Source organism: Symsagittifera roscoffensis, chromosome 6 (assembly GCF_963678635.1).
Source record: "Symsagittifera roscoffensis chromosome 6, txSymRosc1.1, whole genome shotgun sequence".
In the NCBI taxonomy this organism is placed as follows: domain Eukaryota; kingdom Metazoa; phylum Xenacoelomorpha; order Acoela; family Convolutidae; genus Symsagittifera; species Symsagittifera roscoffensis.
Genome location: NC_087067.1, coordinates 32,464,588 through 32,489,403, shown reverse-complemented (window position 1 = coordinate 32,489,403; position 24,816 = coordinate 32,464,588). Strand labels below are relative to the sequence as shown.

The 24,816-nt window shown below is 39.0% G+C and overlaps 17 non-coding genes across 17 annotated transcripts; all 17 read right to left on the bottom strand.

Annotated features, from left to right (window-relative positions):
* Nucleotides 1-459: 459 nt before the first annotated feature.
* LOC134849536 (U2 spliceosomal RNA) lies at nt 460-650 on the bottom strand. The gene has a single exon (XR_010163553.1). It is a non-coding gene; the product is annotated as a U2 spliceosomal RNA (small nuclear RNA).
* Nucleotides 651-1,899: 1,249 nt separating this feature from the next.
* LOC134849440 (U2 spliceosomal RNA) lies at nt 1,900-2,090 on the bottom strand. Its single transcript, XR_010163458.1, has one exon. It is a non-coding gene; the product is annotated as a U2 spliceosomal RNA (small nuclear RNA).
* Nucleotides 2,091-3,338: 1,248 nt separating this feature from the next.
* On the bottom strand, nt 3,339-3,529 carry LOC134849527 (U2 spliceosomal RNA). Its single transcript, XR_010163544.1, has one exon. It is a non-coding gene; the product is annotated as a U2 spliceosomal RNA (small nuclear RNA).
* Nucleotides 3,530-4,777: 1,248 nt separating this feature from the next.
* LOC134849447 (U2 spliceosomal RNA) lies at nt 4,778-4,968 on the bottom strand. The gene has a single exon (XR_010163465.1). It is a non-coding gene; the product is annotated as a U2 spliceosomal RNA (small nuclear RNA).
* A 1,249-nt stretch (nt 4,969-6,217) lies between these two features.
* Nucleotides 6,218-6,408, bottom strand: LOC134849381 (U2 spliceosomal RNA). The gene has a single exon (XR_010163402.1). It is a non-coding gene; the product is annotated as a U2 spliceosomal RNA (small nuclear RNA).
* Nucleotides 6,409-7,656: 1,248 nt separating this feature from the next.
* LOC134849743 (U2 spliceosomal RNA) lies at nt 7,657-7,846 on the bottom strand. The gene has a single exon (XR_010163751.1). It is a non-coding gene; the product is annotated as a U2 spliceosomal RNA (small nuclear RNA).
* Nucleotides 7,847-9,094: 1,248 nt separating this feature from the next.
* Nucleotides 9,095-9,285, bottom strand: LOC134849647 (U2 spliceosomal RNA). Its single transcript, XR_010163661.1, has one exon. It is a non-coding gene; the product is annotated as a U2 spliceosomal RNA (small nuclear RNA).
* A 1,249-nt stretch (nt 9,286-10,534) lies between these two features.
* Nucleotides 10,535-10,725, bottom strand: LOC134849472 (U2 spliceosomal RNA). Its single transcript, XR_010163489.1, has one exon. It is a non-coding gene; the product is annotated as a U2 spliceosomal RNA (small nuclear RNA).
* A 1,147-nt stretch (nt 10,726-11,872) lies between these two features.
* LOC134849582 (U2 spliceosomal RNA) lies at nt 11,873-12,063 on the bottom strand. The gene has a single exon (XR_010163598.1). It is a non-coding gene; the product is annotated as a U2 spliceosomal RNA (small nuclear RNA).
* Nucleotides 12,064-13,311: 1,248 nt separating this feature from the next.
* LOC134849679 (U2 spliceosomal RNA) lies at nt 13,312-13,502 on the bottom strand. Its single transcript, XR_010163692.1, has one exon. It is a non-coding gene; the product is annotated as a U2 spliceosomal RNA (small nuclear RNA).
* A 1,248-nt stretch (nt 13,503-14,750) lies between these two features.
* On the bottom strand, nt 14,751-14,941 carry LOC134849533 (U2 spliceosomal RNA). Its single transcript, XR_010163550.1, has one exon. It is a non-coding gene; the product is annotated as a U2 spliceosomal RNA (small nuclear RNA).
* A 1,249-nt stretch (nt 14,942-16,190) lies between these two features.
* Nucleotides 16,191-16,381, bottom strand: LOC134849471 (U2 spliceosomal RNA). The gene has a single exon (XR_010163488.1). It is a non-coding gene; the product is annotated as a U2 spliceosomal RNA (small nuclear RNA).
* A 1,249-nt stretch (nt 16,382-17,630) lies between these two features.
* Nucleotides 17,631-17,821, bottom strand: LOC134849470 (U2 spliceosomal RNA). Its single transcript, XR_010163487.1, has one exon. It is a non-coding gene; the product is annotated as a U2 spliceosomal RNA (small nuclear RNA).
* Nucleotides 17,822-19,071: 1,250 nt separating this feature from the next.
* On the bottom strand, nt 19,072-19,262 carry LOC134849744 (U2 spliceosomal RNA). The gene has a single exon (XR_010163752.1). It is a non-coding gene; the product is annotated as a U2 spliceosomal RNA (small nuclear RNA).
* Nucleotides 19,263-20,512: 1,250 nt separating this feature from the next.
* Nucleotides 20,513-20,703, bottom strand: LOC134849617 (U2 spliceosomal RNA). Its single transcript, XR_010163632.1, has one exon. It is a non-coding gene; the product is annotated as a U2 spliceosomal RNA (small nuclear RNA).
* Nucleotides 20,704-21,951: 1,248 nt separating this feature from the next.
* On the bottom strand, nt 21,952-22,141 carry LOC134849726 (U2 spliceosomal RNA). The gene has a single exon (XR_010163736.1). It is a non-coding gene; the product is annotated as a U2 spliceosomal RNA (small nuclear RNA).
* Nucleotides 22,142-23,390: 1,249 nt separating this feature from the next.
* Nucleotides 23,391-23,581, bottom strand: LOC134849706 (U2 spliceosomal RNA). Its single transcript, XR_010163717.1, has one exon. It is a non-coding gene; the product is annotated as a U2 spliceosomal RNA (small nuclear RNA).
* Nucleotides 23,582-24,816: the final 1,235 nt, after the last annotated feature.

The window sequence follows — 24,816 nt, the reverse complement described above, 5'->3', positions numbered from 1 at the left end:
GTTAGCTTTTAGGTTGATTTTCTTCCAAAATGGCCGAATTTCAGCTCCCCCCAAAATTTCAACTGATGATTACTCCACGAACACTGAAGCTAAAGAAGTCGTTTTGAGCTCGTTGGAATTGTTCTGAGTCCAAAATTGTGATAGATATTGAAAAAATAAAATTTAGACAGAAAATAACAAAAATTTTGAAATTTTCGTTTTTTGCACCACGCTCGATTAGGCTTAACTTTTTGGCATCACCGAGCTTTCAAGAACTCATAACTTTGAACTGGTTCGACGAAATTGATTCATTTTCTCAGTCCCCCAAGATTTGACGATGGTCTTACGATAGAAATAGCAAAATTTGGAAGTCTTAAGTTTTTTGGGCAAGTTATGGCCGTTCGCGCAATTCACCAGTCTCAATTAGACTCTTCATACTGACATCTTCACTCTATTAAGGTAATTTGCAGTTTCAGAATTTTCAGGTGGACTGCTCCCGATGGTAGTGTAAGACCGGGACAATCCGTGAGTCAACTGAAGCAGGCTTCGGTGTTTACTCGGGAAGTAAAAATCAGTTTAATATTGGTGCCAGGCTATGCCCAGCATGCCAGATATTAAGCTGACAAGAACAGATACTACACATGATCTTAGCCAAAAGGCCGAGAAGCGATAGCTAAACCTTTTCCTAATTTTGGTACATGCCTTGAACACAACAATGAAAAAACAGCTCGCATCATAAAAATTTATATTTATCCGACTGGGTTGAGAGCTATGTTGCTCCCGGACCAACTTATGAAAGGTCACGGGGGAAAGTTGAAAAGAGGTAGCCATAATGACACTTCGCCCTAACAAAACTCCCCTGCTGGCTAGTAAATCTATTGTAAGAGTACAGTAGACTACGTTATAACCATCTGCGTTTGTGCCGTTACATACGACATGGGCTTAACGATGTAGACAAAGACAGAATCTGCGGTTCTGCCTTAGGCATTTGAGTAATTCCGCTTCCATTTATATCCTGACTAGCATATAACTATGTACATTACTTTTAAAACACTCGCCCTCGCGCGAGAGTAGAAATATGCTCTTATACCATGTAAAATTTTGAACGCTCACGTTATAATTTATGCAATTCAAACAAAATTTGAAAAATTGACAATTTTCAGAATTTTTTTGGCCCAATGAGTTTTATGGCCAAATCGGCTGGTCAAAACCTACGGAGCGTGTACAGGGTGTCTTAGATGACCATCTATGGCATGATAGCCGCTCACTCAACGTTAGTGGCATATGGTCGAATACCAGCCAGGATACTAATAGATGCGTTTAGCCTAATTGTTGTGATAAACTTATTAAATAGGTAAGTTTTCAAATCTATTTGATAAGTTTCTTTGAATGCACTCTGCGAGAGCAGAGAGCACCCCATTTTATGAAAAATGCAAGAAAAAAATTGCACTAACTTAAAAGTTAGCCTTTAGGTCGATTTTCTTCCAAAATGGCCGAATTTCAGCTCCCCCCAAAATTTCAACTGATGATTACTCCACGAACACTGAAGCTAAAGAAGTCGTTTTGAGCTCGTTGGAATTGTTCTGAGTCCAAAATTGTGATACGATATTGAAAAAATAAAATTTAGACAGAAAATAACAAAAATTTTGAAATTTTCGTTTTTTGCACCACGCTCGATTAGGCTTAACTTTTTGGCATCACCGAGCTTTCAAGAACTCATAACTTTGAACTGGTTCGACGAAATTGATTCATTTTCTCAGTCCCCCAAGATTTGACGATGGTCTTACGATAGAAATAGCAAAATTTGGAAGTCTTAAGTTTTTTGGGCAAGTTATGGCCGTTCGCGCAATTCACCAGTCTCAATTAGACTCTTCATACTGACATCTTCACTCTATTAAGGTAATTTGCAGTTTCAGAATTTTCAGGTGGACTGCTCCCGATGGTAGTGTAAGACCGGGACAATCCGTGAGTCAACTGAAGCAAGCTTCGGTGTTTACTCGGGAAGTAAAAATCAGTTTAATATTGGTGCCAGGCTATGCCCAGCATGCCAGATATTAAGCTGACAAGAACAGATACTACACATGATCTTAGCCAAAAGGCCGAGAAGCGATAGCTAAACCTTTTCCTAATTTTGGTACATGCCTTGAACACAACAATGAAAAAACAGCTCGCATCATAAAAATTTATATTTATCCGACTGGGTTGAGAGCTATGTTGCTCCCGGACCAACTTATGAAAGGTCAAGGGGGAAAGTTGAAAAGAGGTAGCCATAATGACACTTCGCCCTAACAAAACTCCCCTGCTGGCTAGTAAATCTATCGTAAGAGTACAGTAGACTACGTTATAACCATCTGCGTTTGTGCCGTTACATACGACATGGGCTTAACGATGTAGACAAAGACAGAATCTGCGGTTCTGCCTTAGGCATTTGAGTAATTCCGCTTCCATTTATATCCTGACTAGCATATAACTATGTACATTACTTTTAAAACACTCGCCCTCGCGCGAGAGTAGAAATATGCTCTTATACCATGTAAAATTTTGCACGCTCACGTTATAATTTATGCAATTCAAACAAAATTTGAAAAATTGACAATTTTCAGAATTTTTTTGGCCCAATGAGTTTTATGGCCAAATCGGCTGGTCAAAACCTACGGAGCGTGTACAGGGTGTCTTAGATGACCATCGATGGCATGATAGCTGCTCACTCAACGTTAGTGGCATATGGTCGAATACCAGCCAGGATACTGATAGATGCTTTTAGCCTAATTGTTGTGATAAACTTATTAAATAGGTAAGTTTTCAAATCTATTTGATAAGTTTGTTTGAATGCACTCTGCGACAGCAGAGAATACCCCATTTTATGAAAAATGCAAGAAAAAAATTGCACTAACATAAAAGTTAGCTTTTAGGTCGATTTTCTTCCAAAATGGCCGAATTTCAGCTCCCCCCAAAATTTCAACTGATGATTACTCCACGAACACTGAAGCTAAAGAAGTCGTTTTGAGCTCGTTGGAATAGTTCTGAGTCCAAAATTGTGATACGATATTGAAAAAATAAAATTTAGACAGAAAAGAACAAAAATTTTGAAATTTTCGTTTTTTGCACCACGCTCGATTAGGCTTAACTTTTTGGCATCACCGAGCTTTCAAGAACTCATAACTTTGAACTGGTTCGACAAAATTGGTTCATTTTCTCAGTCCCCCAAGATTTGACGATGGTCTTACGATAGAAATAGCAAAATTTGGAAGTGTTAATTTTTTGGGCAAGTTATGGCCGTTCGCGCAATTCACCAGTCTCAATTAGACTCTTCATACTGACATCTTCACTCTATTAAGGTAATATGCAGGTTCAGAATTTTCAGGTGGACTGCTCCCGATGGTAGTGTAAGACCGGGACAATCCGTGAGTCAACTGAAGCAAGCTTCGGTGTTAACTCGGGAAGTAATAATCAGTTTAATATTGGTGCCAGGCTAAGCCCAGCATGCCAGATATTAAGCTGACAAGAACAGATACTACACATGATCTTAGCCAAAAGGCCGAGAAGCGATAGCTAAACCTTTTCCTAATTTTGGTACATGCCTTGAACACAACAATGAAAAAACAGCTCGCTTCATAAAAATTTATATTTATCCGACTGGGTTGAGAGCTATGTTGCTCCCGGACCAACTTATGAAAGGTCAAGGGGGAAAGTTGAAAAGAGGTAGCCATAATGACACTTCGCCCTAACAAAACTCCCCTGCTGGCTAGTAAATCTATCGTAAGAGTACAGTAGACTACGTTATAACCATCTGCGTTTGTGCCGTTACATACGACATGGGCTTAACGATGTAGACAAAGACAGAATCTGCGGTTCTGCCTTAGGCATTTGAGTAATTCCGCTTCCATTTATATCCTGACTAGCATATAACTATGTACATTACTTTTAAAACACTCGCCCTCGCGCGAGAGTAGAAATATGCTCTTATACCATGTAAAATTTTGCACGCTCACGTTATAATTTATGCAATTCAAACAAAATTTGAAAAATTGACAATTTTCAGAATTTTTTTGGCCCAATGAGTTTTATGGCCAAATCGGCTGGTCAAAACCTACGGAGCGTGTACAGGGTGTCTTAGATGACCATCGATGGCATGATAGCTGCTCACTCAACGTTAGTGGCATATGGTCGAATACCAGCCAGGATACTGATAGATGCTTTTAGCCTAATTGTTGTGATAAACTTATTAAATAGGTAAGTTTTCAAATCTATTTGATAAGTTTCTATGAATGCACTCTGCGACAGCAGAGAGCACCCCATTTTATGAAAAAAGCAAGAAAAAAATTGCACTAATTTAAAAGTTAGCTTTTAGGTCGATTTTCTTCCAAAATGGCCGAATTTCAGCTCCCCCCAAAATTTCAACTGATGATTACTCCACGAACACTGAAGCTAAAGAAGTCGTTTTGAGCTCGTTGGAATAGTTCTGAGTCCAAAATTGTGATACGATATTGAAAAAATAAAATTTAGACAGAAAAGAACAAAAATTTTGAAATTTTCGTTTTTTGCACCACGCTCGATTAGGCTTAACTTTTTGGCATCACCGAGCTTTCAAGAACTCATAACTTTGAACTGGTTCGACAAAATTGGTTCATTTTCTCAGTCCCCCAAGATTTGACGATGGTCTTACGATAGAAATAGCAAAATTTGGAAGTGTTAATTTTTTGGGCAAGTTATGGCCGTTCGCGCAATTCACCAGTCTCAATTAGACTCTTCATACTGACATCTTCACTCTATTAAGGTAATTTGCAGGTTCATAATTTTCAAGTGGACTGCTCCCGATGGTAGTGTAAGACCGGGACAATCCGTGAGTCAACTGAAGCAAGCTTCGGTGTTAACTCGGGAAGTAAAAATCAGTTTAATATTGGTGCCAGGCTAAGCCCAGCATGCCAGATATTAAGCTGACAAGAACAGATACTACACATGATCTTAGCCAAAAGGCCGAGAAGCGATAGCTAAACCTTTTCCTAATTTTGGTACATGCCTTGAACACAACAATGAAAAAACAGCTCGCATCATAAAAATTTATATTTATCCGACTGGGTTGAGAGCTATGTTGCTCCCGGACCAACTTATGAAAGGTCAAGGGGGAAAGTTGAAAAGAGGTAGCCATAATGACACTTCGCCCTAACAAAACTCCCCTGCTGGCTAGTAAATCTATCGTAAGAGTACAGTAGACTACGTTATAACCATCTGCGTTTGTGCCGTTACATACGACATGGGCTTAACGATGTAGACAAAGACAGAATCTGCGGTTCTGCCTTAGGCATTTGAGTAATTCCGCTTCCATTTATATCCTGACTAGCATATAACTATGTACATTACTTTTAAAACACTCGCCCTCGCGCGAGAGTAGAAATATGCTCTTATACCATGTAAAATTTTGCACGCTCACGTTATAATTTATGCAATTCAAACAAAATTTGAAAAATTGACAATTTTCAGAATTTTTTTGGCCCAATGAGTTTTATGGCCAAATCGGCTGGTCAAAACCTACGGAGCGTGTACAGGGTGTCTTAGATGACCATCGATGGCATGATAGCTGCTCACTCAACGTTAGTGGCATATGGTCGAATACCAGCCAGGATACTGATAGATGCTTTTAGCCTAATTGTTGTGATAAACTTATTAAATAGGTAAGTTTTCAAATCTATTTGATAAGTTTCTTTGAATGCACTCTGCGACAGCAAAGAGCACCCCATTTTATGAAAAATGCAAGAAAAAAATTGCACTAACTTAAAAGTTACCTTTTAGGTCGATTTTCTTCCAAAATGGCCGAATTTCAGCTCCCCCCAAAATTTCAACTGATGATTACTCCACGAACACTGAAGCTAAAGAAGTCGTTTTGAGCTCGTTGGAATAGTTCTGAGTCCAAAATTGTGATACGATATTGAAAAAATAAAATTTAGACAGAAAAGAACAAAAATTTTGAAATTTTCGTTTTTTGCACCACGCTCGATTAGGCTTAACTTTTTGGCATCACCGAGCTTTCAAGAACTCATAACTTTGAACTGGTTCGACAAAATTGGTTCATTTTCTCAGTCCCCCAAGATTTGACGATGGTCTTACGATAGAAATAGCAAAATTTGGAAGTCTTAAGTTTTTTGGGCAAGTTATGGCCGTTCGCGCAATTCACCAGTCTCAATTAGACTCTTCATACTGACATCTTCACTCTATTAAGGTAATTTGCAGGTTCAGAATTTTCAAGTGGACTGCTCCCGATGGTAGTGTAAGACCGGGACAATCCGTGAGTCAACTGAAGCAAGCTTCGGTGTTAACTCGGGAAGTAAAAATCAGTTTAATATTGGTGCCAGGCTATGCCCAGCATGCCAGATATTAAGCTGACAAGAACAGATACTACACATGATCTTAGCCAAAAGGCCGAGAAGCGATAACTAAACCTTTTCCTAATTTTGGTACATGCCTTGAACACAACAATGAAAAAACAGCTCGCATCATAAAAATTTATATTTATCCGACTGGGTTGAGAGCTGGGTTGCTCCCGGACCAACTTATGAAAGGTCAAGGGGGAAAGTTGAAAAGAGGTAGCCATAACGACACTTCGCCCTAACAAAACTCCCCTGCTGGCTAGTAAATCTATCGTAAGAGTACAGTAGACTACATTATAACCATCTGCGTTTGTGCCGTTACATACGACATGGGCTTAACGATGTGGACAAAGACAGAATCTGCGGTTCTGCCTTAGGCATTTGAGTAATTCCGCTTCCATTTATATCCTGACTAGCATATAACTTTGTACATTACTTTTAAAACACTCGCCCTCGCGCGAGAGTAGAAATATGCTCTTATACCATGTAAAATTTTGCACGCTCACGTTATAATTTATGCAATACAAACAAAATTTGAAAAATTGACAATTTTCGAATTTTTTTGGCCCAATGAGTTTTATGGCCAAATCGGCTGGTCAAAACCTACGGAGCGTGTACAAAGTGTCTTAGATGACCATTTATGGCATGATAGTCGCTCACTCAACGTTAGTGGCATATGGTCGAATACCAGCCAGGATACTGATAGATGCTTTTAGCCTAATTGTTGTGATAAACTTATTAAATAGGTAAGTTTTCAAATCTATTTGATAAGTTTCTTTGAATGCACTCTGCGACAGCAAAGAGCACCCCATTTTATGAAAAATGCAAGAAAAAAATTGCACTAACTTAAAAGTTAGCTTTTAGGTCGATTTTCTTCCAAAATGGCCGAATTTCAGCTCCCCCCAAAATTTCAACTGATGATTACTCCACGAACACTGAAGCTAAAGAAGTCGTTTTGAGCTCGTTGGAATAGTTCTGAGTCCAAAATTGTGATACGATATTGAAAAAATAAAATTTAGACAGAAAAGAACAAAAATTTTGAAATTTTCGTTTTTTGCACCACGCTCGATTAGGCTTAACTTTTTGGCATCACCGAGCTTTCAAGAACTCATAACTTTGAACTGGTTCGACAAAATTGGTTCATTTTCTCAGTCCCCCAAGATTTGACGATGGTCTTACGATAGAAATAGCAAAATTTGGAAGTGTTAAGTTTTTTGGGCAAGTTATGGCCGTTCGCGCAATTCACCAGTCTCAATTAGACTCTTCATACTGACATCTTCACTCTATTAAGGTAATTTGCAGGTTCAGAATTTTCAGGTGGACTGCTCCCGATGGTAGTGTAAGACCGGGACAATCCGTGAGTCAACTGAAGCAAGCTTCGGTGTTAACTCGGGAAGTAAAAATCAGTTTAATATTGGTGCCAGGCTATGCCCAGCATGCCAGATATTAAGCTGACAAGAACAGATACTACACATGATCTAATCAAAAGGCCAAGAAGCGATAACTAAACCTTTTCCTAATTTTGGTACATGCTTTGAACACAACAATGAAAAAACAGCTCGCATCATAAAAATTTATATTTATCCGACTGGGTTGAGAGCTGGGTTGCTCCCGGACCAACTTATGAAAGGTCAAGGGGGAAAGTTGAAAAGAGGTAGCCATAACGACACTTCGCCCTAACAAAACTCCCCTGCTGGCTAGTAAATCTATCGTAAGAGTACAGTAGACTACATTATAACCATCTGCGTTTGTGCCGTTACATACGACATGGGCTTAACGATGTGGACAAAGACAGAATCTGCGGTTCTGCCTTAGGCATTTGAGTAATTCCGCTTCCATTTATATCCTGACTAGCATATAACTATGTACATTACTTTTAAAACACTCGCCCTCGCGCGAGAGTAGAAATATGCTCTTATACCATGTAAAATTTTGCACGCTCACGTTATAATTTATGCAATTCAAACAAAATTTGAAAAATTGACAATTTTCGAATTTTTTTGGCCCAATGAGTTTTATGGCCAAATCGGCTGGTCAAAACCTACGGAGCGTGTACAAGGTGTCTTAGATGACCATTTATGGCATGATAGCCGCTCACTCAACGTTAGTGGCATATGGTCGAATACCAGCCAGGATACTGATAGATGCTTTTAGCCTAATTGTTGTGACAAACTTATTAAATAGGTAAGTTTTCAAATCTATTTGATAAGTTTCTTTGAATGCACTCTGCGACAGCAGAGAGCACCCCATTTTATAAAAAATGTAAGAAAAAAATTGCACTAACTTAAAAGTTAGCTTTTAGGTCGATTTTCTTCCAAAATGGCCGAATTTCAGCTCCCCCCAAAATTTCAACTGATGATTTCTCCACGAACACTGAAGCTAAAGAAGTCGTTTTGGGCTCGTTGGAATTGTTCTGAGTCCAAAATTGTGATACGATATTGAAAAAATAAAATTTAGACAGAAAAGAACAAAAATTTTGAAATTTTCGTTTTTTGCACCACGCTCGATTAGGCTTAACTTTTTGGCATCACCGAGCTTTCAAGAACTCATAACTTTGAACTGGTTCGACGAAATTGATTCATTTTCTCAGTCCCCCAAGATTTGACGATGGTCTTACGATAGAAATAGCAAAATTTGGAAGTGTTAAGTTTTTTGGGCAAGTTATGGCCGTTCGCGCAATTCACCAGTCTCAATTAGACTCTTCATACTGACATCTTCACTCTATTAAGGTAATTTGCAGGTTCAGAATTTTCAGGTGGACTGCTCCCGATGGTAGTGTAAGACCGGGACAATCCGTGAGTCAACTGAAGCAAGCGTCGGTGTTAACTCGGGAAGTAAAAATCAGTTTAATATTGGTGCCAGGCTATGCCCAGCATGCCAGATATTAAGCTGACAAGAACAGATACTACACATGATCTTAACCAAAAGGCCGAGAAGCGATAACTAAACCTTTTCCTAATTTTGGTACATGCCTTGAACACAACAATGAAAAAACAGCTCGCATCATAAAAATTTATATTTATCCGACTGGGTTGAGAGCTGGGTTGCTCCCGGACCAACTTATGAAAGGTCAAGGGGGAAAGTTGAAAAGAGGTAGCCATAACGACACTTCGCCCTAACAAAACTCCCCTGCTGGCTAGTAAATCTATCGTAAGAGTACAGTAGACTACATTATAACCATCTGCGTTTGTGCCGTTACATACGACATGGGCTTAACGATGTGGACAAAGACAGAATCTGCGGTTCTGCCTTAGGCATTTAAGTAATTCCGCTTCCATTTATATCCTAACTAGCATATAACTATGTACATTACTTTTAAAACACTCGCCCTCGCGCGAGAGTAGAAATATGCTCTTATACCATGTAAAATTTTGCACGCTCACGTTATAATTTATGCAATTCAAACAAAATTTGAAAAATTGACAATTTTCAGAATTTTTTTGGCCCAATGAGTTTTATGGCCAAATCGGCTGGTCAAAACCTACGGAGCGTGTACAAGGTGTCTTAGATGACCCTTTATGGCATGATAGCCGCTCACTCAACGTTAGTGGCATATGGTCGAATACCAGCCAGGATACTGATAGATGCTTTTAGCCTAATTGTTGTGACAAACTCATTAAATAGGTAAGTTTTCAAATCTATTTGATAAGTTTCTTTGAATGCACTCTGCGACAGCAGAGAGCACCCCATTTTATAAAAAATGCAAGAAAAAAATTGCACTAACTTAAAAGTTAGCTTTTAGGTCGATTTTCTTCCAAAATGGCCGAATTTCAGCTCCCCCCAAAATTTCAACTGATGAGTTCACCACGAACACTGAAGCTAAAGAAGTCGTTTTGGGCTCGTTGGAATTTTTCTGAGTCCAAAATTGTGATACGATATTGAAAAAATAAAATTTAGACAGAAAAGAACAAAAATTTTGAAATTTTCGTATTTTGCACCACGCTCGATTAGGCTTAACTTTTTGGCATCACCGAGCTTTCAAGAACTCATAACTTTGAACTGGTTCGACGAAATTGGTTCATTTTCTCAGTCCTCCAAGATTTGACGATGGTCTTACGATAGAAATAGAAACATTTGGAAGTCTTAAGTTTTTTGGGCAAGTTATGGCCGTTCGCGCAATTCACCAGGCTCAATTAGACTCTTCATACTGACATCTTCACTCTATTAAGGTAATTTGCAGGTTCAGAATTTTCAGGTGGACTGCTCCCGATGGTAGTGTAAGACCGGGACAATCTGTGAGTCAACTGAAGCAAGCTTCGGTGTTAACTCGTGAAGTAAAAATCAGTTTAATATTGGTGCCAGGCTATGCCCAGCATGCCAGATATTAAGCTGACAAGAACAGATACTACACATGATCTTAGCCAAAAGGCCGAGAAGCGATAGCTAAACCTTTTCCTAATTTTGGTACATGCCTTGAACACAACAATGAAAAAACAGCTCGCATCATAAAAATTTATATTTATCCGACTGGGTTGAGAGCTGGGTTGCTCCCGGACCAACTTATGAAAGGTCAAGGGGGAAAGTTGAAAAGAGGTAGCCATAATGACACTTCGCGCTAACAAAACTCCCCTGCTGGCTAGTAAATCTATCGTAAGAGTACAGTAGACTACATTATAACCATCTGCGTTTGTGCCGTTACATACGACATGGGCTTAACGATGTGGACAAAGACAGAATCTGCGGTTCTGCCTTAGGCATTTGAGTAATTCCGCTTCCATTTATATCCTGACTAGCATATAACTATGTACATTACTTTTAAAACACTCGCCCTCGCGCGAGAGTAGAAATATGCTCTTATACCATGTAAAATTTTGCACGCTCACGTTATAATTGCACGCTCACTTAGATGACCCTTTATGGCATGATAGCCGCTCACTCAACGTTAGTGGCATATGGTCGAATACCAGCCAGGATACTGATAGATGCTTTTAGCCTAATTGTTGTGACAAACTTATTAAATAGGTAAGTTTTCAAATCTATTTGATAAGTTTCTTTGAATGCACTCTGCGACAGCAGAGAGCACCCCATTTTATGAAAAATGCAAGAAAAAAATTGCACTAACTTAAAAGTTAGCTTTTAGGTCGATTTTCTTCCAAAATGGCCGAATTTCAGCTCCCCCCAAAATTTCAACTGATGATTACTCCACGAACACTGAAGCTAAAGAAGTCGTTTTGAGCTCGTTGGAATAGTTCTGAGTCCAAAATTGTGATACGATATTGAAAAAATAAAATTTAGACAGAAAAGAACAAAAATTTTGAAATTTTCGTTTTTTGCACCACGCTCGATTAGGCTTAACTTTTTGGCATCACCGAGCTTTCAAGAACTCATAACTTTGAACTGGTTCGACAAAATTGGTTCATTTTCTCAGTCCCCCAAGATTTAACGATGGTCTTACGATAGAAATAGCAAAATTTGGAAGTGTTAAGTTTTTTGGGCAAGTTATGGCCGTTCGCGCAATTCACCAGTCTCAATTAGACTCTTCATACTGACATCTTCACTCTATTAAGGTAATTTGCAGGTTCAGAATTTTCAGGTGGACTGCTCCCGATGGTAGTGTAAGACCGGGACAATCCGTGAGTCAACTGAAGCAAGCTTCGGTGTTATCTCGGGAAGTAAAAATCAGTTTAATATTGGTGCCAGTCTATGCCCAGCATGCCAGATATTAAGCTGACAAGAACAGATACTACACATGATCTTAGCCAAAAGGCCGAGAAGCGATAACTAAACCTTTTCCTAATTTTGGTACATGCCTTGAACACAACAATGAAAAAACAGCTCGCATCATAAAAATTTATATTTATCCGACTGGGTTGAGAGCTGGGTTGCTCCCGGACCAACTTATGAAAGGTCAAGGGGGAAAGTTGAAAAGAGGTAGCCATAACGACACTTCGCCCTAACAAAACTCCCCTGCTGGCTAGTAAATCTATCGTAAGAGTACAGTAGACTACATTATAACCATCTGCGTTTGTGCCGTTACATACGACATGGGCTTAACGATGTGGACAAAGACAGAATCTGCGGTTCTGCCTTAGGCATTTGAGTAATTCCGCTTCCATTTATATCCTGACTAGCATATAACTACGTAAATTACTTTTAAAACACTCGCTCTCGCGCGAGAGTAGAAATATGCTCTTATACCATGTAAAATTTTGCACGCTCACGTTATAATTTATGCAATTCAAACAAAATTTGAAAAATTGACAATTTTCGAATTTTTTTGGCCCAATGAGTTTTATGGCCAAATCGGCTGGTCAAAACCTACGGAGCGTGTACAAGGTGTCTTAGATGACCATTTATGGCATGATAGCCGCTCACTCAACGTTAGTGGCATATGGTCGAATACCAGCCAGGATACTGATAGATGCTTTTAGCCTAATTGTTGTGATAAACTTATTAAATAGGTAAGTTTTCAAATATATTTGATAAGTTTCTTTGAATGCACTCTGCGACAGCAGAGAGCACCCCATTTTATGAAAAATGCAAGAAAAAAATTGCACTAACTTTAAAGTTAGCTTTTAGGTCGATTTTCTTCCAAAATGGCCGAATTTCAGCTCCCCCCAAAATTTCAACTGATGATTACTCCACGAACACTGCAGCTAAAGAAGTCGTTTTGAGCTCGTTGGAATAGTTCTGAGTCCAAAATTGTGATACGATATTGAAAAAATAAAATTTAGACAGAAAAGAACAAAAATTTTGAAATTTTCGTTTTTTGCACCACGCTCGATTAGGCTTAACTTTTTGGCATCACCGAGCTTTCAAGAACTCATAACTTTGAACTGGTTCGACCAAATTGGTTCATTTTCTCAGTCCCCCAAGATTTGACGATGGTCTTACGATAGAAATAGAAAAATTTGGAAGTCTTAAGTTTTTTGGGCAAGTTATGGCCGTTCGCGCAATTCACCAGGCTCAATTAGACTCTTCATACTGACATCTTCACTCTATTAAGGTAATTTGCAGGTTCAGAATTTTCAAGTGGACTGCTCCCGATGGTAGTGTAAGACCGGAACAATCCGTGAGTCAACTGAAGCAAGTTTCGGTGTTAACTCGGGAAGTAAAATTCAGTTTAATATTGGTGCCAGGCTATGCCCAGCATGCCAGATATTAAGCTGACAAGAACAGATACTACACATGATCTTAGCCAAAAGGCCGAGAAGCGATAACTAAACCTTTTCCTAATTTTGGTACATGCCTTGAACACAACAATGAAAAAACAGCTCGCATCATAAAAATTTATATTTATCCGACTGGGTTGAGAGCTGGGTTGCTCCCGGACCAACTTATGAAAGGTCAAGGGGGAAAGTTGAAAAGAGGTAGCCATAACGACACTTCGCCCTAACAAAACTCCCCTGCTGGCTAGTAAATCTATCGTAAGAGTACAGTAGACTACATTATAACCATCTGCGTTTGTGCCGTTACATACGACATGGGCTTAACGATGTGGACAAAGACAGAATCTGCGGTTCTGCCTTAGGCATTTGAGTAATTCCGCTTCCATTTATATCCTGACTAGCATATAACTATGTACATTACTTTTAAAACACTCGCCCTCGCGCGAGAGTAGAAATATGCTCTTATACCATGTAAAATTTTGCACGCTCACGTTATAATTTATGCAATTCAAACAAAATTTGAAAAATTGACAATTTTCGAATTTTTTTGGCCCAATGAGTTTTATGGCCAAATCGGCTGGTCAAAACTTACGGAGCGTGTACAAGGTGTCTTAGATGACCATTTATGGCATGATAGCCGCTCACTCAACGTTAGTGGCATATGGTCGAATACCAGCCAGGATACTGATAGATGCTTTTAGCCTAATTGTTGTGACAAACTTATTAAATAGGTAAGTTTTCAAATCTATTTGATAAGTTTCTTGGAATGCACTCTGCGACAGCAGAGAGCACCCCATTTTATAAAAAATGCAAGAAAAAAATTGCACTAACTTAAAAGTTAGCTTTTAGGTCGATTTTCTTCCAAAATGGCCGAATTTCAGCTCCCCCCAAAATTTCAACTGATGATTTCTCCACGAATACTGAAGCTAAAGAAGTCGTTTTGGGCTCGTTGGAATAGTTCTGAGTCCAAAATTGTGATAGGATATTGAAAAAATAAAATTTAGACAGAAAAGAACAAAAATTTTGAAATTTTCGTTTTTTGCACCACGCTCGATTAGGCTTAACTTTTTGGCATCACCGAGCTTTCAAGAACTCATAACTTTGAACTGGTTCGACAAAATTGGTTCATTTTCTCAGTCCCCCAAGATTTGACGATGGTCTTACGATAGAAATAGCAAAATTTGGAAGTGTTAAGTTTTTTGGGCAAGTTATGGCCGTTCGCGCAATTCACCAGTCTCAATTAGACTCTTCATACTGACATCTTCACTCTATTAAGGTAATTTGCAGGTTCAGAATTTTCAGGTGGACTGCTCCCGATGGTAGTGTAAGACCGGGACATTCCGTGAGTCAACTGAAGCAAGCTTCGGTGTTAACTCGGGAAGTAAAAATCAGTTTAATATTGGTGCCAGGCTATGCCCAGCATGCCAGATATTAAGCTGACAAGAACAGATACTACACATGATCTTAGCCAAAAGGCCGAGAAGCGATAACTAAACCTTTTCCTAATTTTGGTACATGCCTTGAACACAACAATGAAAAAACAGCTCGCATCATAAAAATTTATATTTATCCGACTGGGTTGAGAGCTGGGTTGCTCCCGGACCAACTTATGAAAGGTCAAGGGGGAAAGTTGAAAAGAGGTAGCCATAACGACACTTCGCCCTAACAAAACTCCCCTGCTGGCTAGTAAATCTATCGTAAGAGTACAGTAGACTACATTATAACCATCTGCGTTTGTGCCGTTACATACGACATGGGCTTAACGATGTGGACAAAGACAGAATCTGCGGTTCTGCCTTAGGCATTTGAGTAATTCCGCTTCCATTTATATCCTGACTAGCATATAACTATGTACATTACTTTTAAAACACTCGCCCTCGCGCGAGAGTAGAAATATGCTCTTATACCATGTAAAATTTTGCACGCTCACGTTATAATTTATGCAATTCAAACAAAATTTGAAAAATTGACAATTTTCAGAATTTTTTTGGCCCAATGAGTTTTATGGCCAAATCGGCTGGTCAAAACCTACGGAGCGTGTACAAGGTGTCTTAGATGACCCTTTATGGCATGATAGCCGCTCACTCAACGTTAGTGGCATATGGTCGAATACCAGCCAGGATACTGATACATGCTTTTAGCCTAATTGTTGTGACAAACTTATTAAATAGGTAAGTTTTCAAATCTATTTGATAAGTTTCTTTGAATGCACTCTGCGACAGCAGAGAGCACCCCATTTTATAAAAAATGCAAGAAATAAATTGCACTAACTTAAAAGTTAGCTTTTAGGTCGATTTTCTTCCAAAATGGCCGAATTTCAGCTCCCCCCAAAATTTCAACTGATGATTTCTCCACGAACACTGAAGCTAAAGAAGTCGTTTTGAGCTCGTTGGAATTTTTCTGAGTCCAAAATTGTGATACGATATTGTAAAAATAAAATTTAGACAGAAAAGAACAAAAATTTTGAAATTTTCGTATTTTGCACCACGCTCGATTAGGCTTAACTTTTTGGCATCACCGAGCTTTCAAGAACTCATAACTTTGAACTGGTTCGACGAAATTGGTTCATTTTCTCAGTCCCCCAAGATTTGACGATGGTCTTACGATAGAAATAGAAAAATTTGGAAGTCTTAAGTTTTTTGGGCAAGTTATGGCCGTTCGCGCAATTCACCAGGCTCAATTAGACTCTTCATACTGACATCTTCACTCTATTAAGGTAATTTGCAGGTTCAGAATTTTCAGGTGGACTGCTCCCGATGGTAGTGTAAGACCGGGACAATCTGTGAGTCAACTGAAGCAAGCTTCGGTGTTAACTCGTGAAGTAAAAATCAGTTTAATATTGGTGCCAGGCTATGCCCAGCATGCCAGATATTAAGCTGACAAGAACAGATACTACACATGATCTTAGCCAAAAGGCCGAGAAGCGATAGCTAAACCTTTTCCCAATTTTGGTACATGCCTTGAACACAACAATGAAAAAACAGCTCGCATCATAAAAATTTATATTTATCCGACTGGGTTGAGAGCTATGTTGCTCCCGGACCAACTTATGAAAGGTCAAGGGGGAAAGTTGAAAAGAGGTAGCCATAATGACACTTCGCGCTAACAAAATTCCCCTGCTGGCTAGTAAATCTATCGTAAGAGTACAGTAGACTACGTTATAACCATCTGCGTTTGTGCCGTTACATACGACATGGGCTTAACGATGTGGACAAAGACAGAATCTGCGGTTCTGCCTTAGGCATTTGAGTAATTCCGCTTCCATTTATATCCTGACTAGCATATAACTATGTACATTACTTTTAAAACACTCGCCCTCGCGCGAGAGTAGAAATATGCTCTTATACCATGTAAAATTTTGCACGCTCACGTTATAATTCATGCAATTCAAACAAAATTTGAAAAATTGACAACTTTCAGAGTTTTTTTGGCCCAAGGAGTTTTATGGCCAAATCGGCTGGTCAAAACCTACGGAGCGTGTACAGGGTGTCTTAGATGACCATCTATGGCATGATAGCCGCTCACTCAACGTTAGTGGCATATGGTCGAATACCAGCCAGGATACTGATAGATGCTTTTAGCCTAATTGTTGTGATAAACTTATTAAATAGGTAAGTTTTCAAATCTATTTGATAAGTTTGTTTGAATGCACTCTGCGACAGCAGAGAGCACCCCATTTTATAAAAAATGCAAGAAAAAAATTGCACTAACTTAAAAGTTAGCTTTTAGGTCGATTTTCTTCCAAAATGGCCGAATTTCAGCTCCCCCCAAAATTTCAACTGATGATTTCTCCACGAACACTGAAGCTAAAGAAGTCGTTTTGGGCTCGTTGGAATTTTTCTGAGTCCAAAATTGTGATACGATATTGAAAAAATAAAATTTAGACAGAAAAGAACAAAAATTTTGAAATTTTCGTATTTTGCACCACGCTCGATTAGGCTTAACTTTTTGGCATCACCGAGCTTTCAAGAACTCATAACTTTGAACTGGTTCGACGAAATTGGTTCATTTTCTCAGTCCCCCAAGATTTGACGATGGTCTTACGATAGAAATAGAAAAATTTGGAAGTCTTAAGTTTTTTGGGCAAGTTATGGCCGTTCGCGCAATTCACCAGGCTCAATTAGACTCTTCATACTGACATCTTCACTCTATTAAGGTAATTTGCAGGTTCAGAATTTTCAGGTGGACTGCTCCCGATGGTAGTGTAAGACCGGGACAATCTGTGAGTCAACTGAAGCAAGCTTCGGTGTTAACTCGTGAAGTAAAAATCAGTTTAATATTGGTGCCAGGCTATGCCCAGCATGCCAGATATTAAGCTGACAAGAACAGATACTACACATGATCTTAGCCAAAAGGCCGAGAAGCGATAGCTAAACCTTTTCCTAATTTTGGTACATGCCTTGAACACAACAATGAAAAAACAGCTCGCATCATAAAAAATTATATTTATCCGACTGGGTTGAGAGCTGGGTTGCTCCCGGACCAACTTATGAAAGGTCAAGGGGGAAAGTTGAAAAGAGGTAGCCATAATGACACTTCGCGCTAACAAAATTCCCCTGCTGGCTAGTAAATCTATCGTAAGAGTACAGTAGACTACGTTATAACCATCTGCGTTTGTGCCGTTACATACGACATGGGCTTAACGATGTGGACAAAGACAGAATCTGCGGTTCTGCCTTAGGCATTTGAGTAATTCCGCTTCCATTTATATCCTGACTAGCATATAACTATGTACATTACTTTTAAAACACTCGCCCTCGCGCGAGAGTAGAAATATGCTCTTATACCATGTAAAATTTTGCACGCTCACGTTATAATTTATGCAATTCAAACAAAATTTGAAAAATTGACAACTTTCAGAGTTTTTTTGGCCCAAGGAGTTTTATGGCCAAATCGGCTGGTCAAAACCTACGGAGCGTGTACAGGGTGTCTTAGATGACCATCTATGGCATGATAGCCGCTCACTCAACGTTAGTGGCATATGGTCGAATACCAGCCAGGATACTGATAGATGCTTTTAGCCTAATTGTTGTGATAAACTTATTAAATAGGTAAGTTTTCAAATCTATTTGATAAGTTTGTTTGAATGCACTCTGCGACAGCAGAGAATACCCCATTTTATGAAAAATGCAAGAAAAAAATTGCACTAACATAAAAGTTAGCTTTTAGGTCGATTTTCTTCCAAAATGGCCGAATTTCAGCTCCCCCCAAAATTTCAACTGATGATTACTCCACGAACACTGAAGCTAAAGAAGTCGTTTTGGGCTCGTTGGAATTGTTCTGAGTCCAAAATTGTGATACGATATTGCAAAAAATAAAATTTAGACAGAAAAGAACAAAAATTTTGAAATTTTCGTTTTTTGCACCACGCTCGATTAGGCTTAACTTTTTGGCATCACCGAGCTTTCAAGAACTCATAACTTTGAACTGGTTCGACCAAATTGGTTCATTTTCTCAGTCCCCCAAGATTTGACGATGGTCTTACGATAGAAATAGAAAAATTTGGAAGTCTTAAGTTTTTTGGGCAAGTTATGGCCGTTCGCGCAATTCACCAGGCTCAATTAGACTCTTCATACTGACATCTTCACTCTATTAAGGTAATTTGCAGGTTCAGAATTTTCAAGTGGACTGCTCCCGATGGTAGTGTAAGACCGGAACAATCCGTGAGTCAACTGAAGCAAGTTTCGGTGTTAACTCGGGAAGTAAAATTCAGTTTAATATTGGTGCCAGGCTATGCCCAGCATGCCAGATATTAAGCTGACAAGAACAGATACTACACATGATTTTAGCCAAAAGGCCGAGAAGCGATAGCTAAACCTTTTCCTAATTTTGGTACATGCCTTGAACACAACAATGAAAAAACAGCTCGCATCATAAAAATTTATATTTATCCGACTGGGTTGAGAGCTGGGTTGCTCCCGGACCAACTTATGAAAGGTCAAGGGGGAAAGTTGAAAAGAGGTAGCCATAATGACACTTCGCGCTAACAAAATTCCCCTGCTGGCTAGTAAATCTATCGTAAGAGTACAGTAGACTACGTTATAACCATCTGCGTTTGTGCCGTTACATACGACATGGGCTTAACGATGTGGACAAAGACAGAATCTGCGGTTCTGCCTTAGGCATTTGAGTAATTCCGCTTCCATTTATATCCTGACTAGCATATAACTATGTACATTACTTTTAAAACATTCGCCCTCGCGCGAGAGTAGAAATATGCTCTTATACCATGTAAAATTTTGCACGCTCACGTTATAATTTATGCAATTCAAACAAAATTTGAAAAATTGACAACTTTCAGAGTTTTTTTGGCCCAAGGAGTTTTATGGCCAAATCGGCTGGTCAAAACCTACGGAGCGTGTACAGGGTGTCTTAGATGACCATCTATGGCATGATAGCCGCTCACTCAACGTTAGTGTCATATGGTCGAATACCAGCCAGGATACTGATAGATGCTTTTAGCCTAATTGTTGTGATAAACTTATTAAATAGGTAAGTTTTCAAATCTATTTGATAAGTTTGTTTGAATGCACTCTGCGACAGCAGAGAATACCCCATTTTATGAAAAATGCAAGAAAAAAATTGCACTTACATAAAAGTTAGCTTTTAGGTCGATTTTCTTCCAAAATGGCCGAATTTCAGCTCCCCCCAAAATTTCAACTGATGATTACTCCACGAACACTGAAGCTAAAGAAGTCGTTTTGGGCTCGTTGGAATTGTTCTGAGTCCAAAATTGTGATACGATATTGCAAAAAATAAAATTTAGACAGAAAAGAACAAAAATTTTGAAATTTTCGTTTTTTGCACCACGCTCGATTAGGCTTAACTTTTTGGCATCACCGAGCTTTCAAGAACTCATAACTTTGAACTGGTTCGACGAAATTGGTTCATTTTCTCAGTCCCCCAAGATTTGACGATGGTCTTACGATAGAAATAGAAAAATTTGGAAGTCTTAAGTTTTTTGGGCAAGTTATGGCCGTTCGCGCAATTCACCAGGCTCAATTAGACTCTTCATACTGACATCTTCACTCTATTAAGGTAATTTGCAGGTTCAGAATTTTCAGGTGGACTGCTCCCGATGGTAGTGTAAGACCGGAACAATCCGTGAGTCAACTGAAGCAAGTTTCGGTGTTAACTCGTGAAGTAAAAATCAGTTTAATATTGGTGCCAGGCTATGCCCAGCATGCCAGATATTAAGCTGACAAGAACAGATACTACACATGATCTTAGCCAAAAGGCCGAGAAGCGATAGCTAAACCTTTTCCTAATTTTGGTACATGCCTTGAACACAACAATGAAAAAACAGCTCGCATCATAAAAATTTATATTTATCCGACTGGGTTGAGAGCTGGGTTGCTCCCGGACCAACTTATGAAAGGTCAAGGGGGAAAGTTGATAAGAGGTAGCCATAATGACACTTCGCGCTAACAAAATTCCCCTGCTGGCTAGTAAATCTATCGTAAGAGTACAGTAGACTACGTTATAACCATCTGCGTTTGTGCCGTTACATACGACATGGGCTTAACGATGTGGACAAAGACAGAATCTGCGGTTCTGCCTTAGGCATTTGAGTAATTCCGCTTCCATTTATATCCTGACTAGCATATAACTATGTACATTACTTTTAAAACACTCGCCCTCGCGCGAGAGTAGAAATATGCTCTTATACCATGTAAAATTTTGCACGCTCACGTTATAATTTATGCAATTCAAACAAAATTTGAAAAATTGACAACTTTCAGAGTTTTTTTGGCCCAAGGAGTTTTATGGCCAAATCGGCTGGTCAAAACCTACGGAGCGTGTACAGGGTGTCTTAGATGACCATCTATGGCATGATAGCCGCTCACTCAACGTTAGTGGCATATGGTCGAATACCAGCCAGGATACTGATAGATGCTTTTAGCCTAATTGTTGTGATAAACTTATTAAATAGGTAAGTTTTCAAATCTATTTGATAAGTTTTTTTGAATGCACTCTGCGACAGCAGAGAATACCCCATTTTATGAAAAATGCAAGAAAAAATTGCAATAACATAAAAGTTAGCTTTTAGGTCGATTTTCTTCCAAAATGGCCGAATTTCAGCTCCCCCCAAAATTTCAACTGATGATTACTCCACGAACACTGAAGCTAAAGAAGTCGTTTTGGGCTCGTTGGAATTGTTCTGAGTCCAAAATTGTGATACGATATTGAAAAAATAAAATTTAGACAGAAAAGAACAAAAATTTTGAAATTTTCGTTTTTTGCACCACGCTCGATTAGGCTTAACTTTTTGGCATCACCGAGCTTTCAAGAACTCATAACTTTGAACTGGTTCGACCAAATTGGTTCATTTTCTCAGTCCCCCAAGATTTGACGATGGTCTTACGATAGAAATAGAAAAATTTGGAAGTCTTAAGTTTTTTGGGCAAGTTATGGCCCTTCGCGCAATTCACCAGTCTCAATTAGACTCTTCATACTGACATCTTCACTCTATTAAGGTAATTTGCAGGTTCAGAATTTTCAGGTGGACTGCTCCCGATGGTAGTGTAAGACCGGAACAATCCGTGAGTCAACTGAAGCAAGTTTCGGTGTTAACTCGGGAAGTAAAATTCAGTTTAATATTGGTGCCAGGCTATGCCCAGCATGCCAGATATTAAGCTGACAAGAACAGATACTACACATGATCTTAGCCAAAGGCCGAGAAGCGATAGCTAAACCTTTTCCTAATTTTGGTACATGCCTTGAACACAACAATGAAAAAACAGCTCGCATCATAAAAATTTATATTTATCCGACTGGGTTGAGAGCTGGGTTGCTCCCGGACCAACTTATGAAAGGTCAAGGGGGAAAGTTGAAAAGAGGTAGCCATAATGACACTTCGCGCTAACAAAATTCCCCTGCTGGCTAGTAAATCTATCGTAAGAGTACAGTAGACTACGTTATAACCATCTGCGTTTGTGCCGTTACATACGACATGGGCTTAACGATGTGGACAAAGACAGAATCTGCGGTTCTGCCTTAGGCATTTGAGTAATTCCGCTTCCATTTATATCCTGACTAGCATATAACTATGTACATTACTTTTAAAACACTCGCCCTCGCGCGAGAGTAGAAATATGCTCTTATACCATGTAAAATTTTGCACGCTCACGTTATAATTTATGCAATTCAAACAAAATTTGAAAAATTGACAACTTTCAGAGTTTTTTTGGCCCAAGGAGTTTTATGGCCAAATCGGCTGGTCAAAACCTACGGAGCGTGTACAGGGTGTCTTAGATGACCATCTATGGCATGATAGCCGCTCACTCAACGTTAGTGGCATATGGTCGAATACCAGCCAGGATACTGATAGATGCTTTTAGCCTAATTGTTGTGATAAACTTATTAAATAGGTAAGTTTTCAAATCTATTTGATAAGTTTGTTTGAATGCACTCTGCGACAGCAGAGAATACCCCATTTTAAGAAAAATGCAAGAAAAAAATTGCACTAACATAAAAGTTAGCTTTTAGGTCGATTTTCTTCCAAAATGGCCGAATTTCAGCTCCCCCCAAAATTTCAACTGATGATTACTCCACGAACACTGAAGCTAAAGAAGTCGTTTTGGGCTCGTTGGAATTGTTCTGAGTCCAAAATTGTGATACGATATTGAAAAAATAAAATTTAGACAGAAAAGAACAAAAATTTTGAAATTTTCGTTTTTTGCACCACGCTCGATTAGGCTTAACTTTTTGGCATCACCGAGCTTTCAAGAACTCATAACTTTGAACTGGTTCGACCAAATTGGTTCATTTTCTCAGTCCCCCAAGATTTGACGATGGTCTTACGATAGAAATAGAAAAATTTGGAAGTCTTAAGTTTTTTGGGCAAGTTATGGCCGTTCGCGCAATTCACCAGGCTCAATTAGACTCTTCATATTGACATCTTCACTCTATTAAGGTAATTTGCAGGTTCAGAATTTTCAGGTGGACTGCTCACGATGGTAGTGTAAGACCGGAACAATCCGTGAGTCAACTGAAGCAAGTTTCGGTGTTAACTCGGGAAGTAAAATTCAGTTTAATATTGGTGCCAGGCTATGCCCAGCATGCCAGATATTAAGCTGACAAGAACAGATACTACACATGATCTTAGCCAAAAGGCCGAGAAGCGATAGCTTAACCTTTTCCTAATTTTGGTACATGCCTTGAACACAACAATGAAAAAACAGCTCGCATCATAAAAATTTATATTTATCCGACTGGGTTGAGAGCTGGGTTGCTCCCGGACCAACTTATGAAAGGTCAAGGGGGAAAGTTGAAAAGAGGTAGCCATAATGACACTTCGCCCTAACAAAACTCCCCTGCTGGCTAGTAAATCTATCGTAAGAGTACAGTAGACTACGTTATAACCATCTGCGTTTGTGCCGTTACATACGACATGGGCTTAACGATGTAGACAAAGACAGAATCTGCGGTTCTGCCTTAGGCATTTGAGTAATTCCGCTTCCATTTATATCCTGACTAGCATATAACTATGTACATTACTTTTAAAACACTCGCCCTCGCGCGAGAGTAGAAATATGCTCTTATACCATGTAAAATTTTGCACGCTCACGTTATAATTTATGCAATTCAAACAAAATTTGAAAAATTAACAATTTTCAGAATTTTTTTGGCCCAATGAGTTTTATGGCCAAATCGGCTGGTCAAAACCTACGGAGCGTGTACAGGGTGTCTTAGATGACCATCTATGGCATGATAGCCGCTCACTCAACGTTAGTGGCATATGGTCGAATACCAGCCAGGATACTGATAGATGCTTTTAGCCTAATTATTGTGATAAACTTATTAAATAGGTAAGTTTTCAAATCTATTTGATAAGTTTCTTTGAATGCACTCTGCGACAGCAGAGAGCACCCCATTTTATGAAAAATGCAAGAAAAAAATTGCACTAACTTAAAAGTTAGCTTTTAGGTCGATTTTCTTCCAAAATGGCCGAATTTCAGCTCCCCCCAAAATTTCAACTGATAATTACTCCACGAACACTGAAGCTAAAGAAGTCGTTTTGGGCTCGTTGGAATTGTTCTGAGTCCAAAATTGTGATACAATATTGAAAAAATAAAATTTAGACAGAAAAGAACAAAAATTTTGAAATTTTCTTTTTTTGCACCACGCTCGATTAGGCTTAACTTTTTGGCATCACCGAGCTTTCAAGAACTCATAACTTTGAACTGGTTCGACGAAATTGGTTCATTTTCTCAGTCCCCCAAGATTTGACGATGGTCTTACGATAGAAATAGCAAAATTTGGAAGTCTTAAGTTTTTTGGGCAAGTTATGGCCGTTCGCGCAATTCACCAGTCTCAATTAGACTCTTCATACTGACATCTTCACTCTATTAAGGTAATTT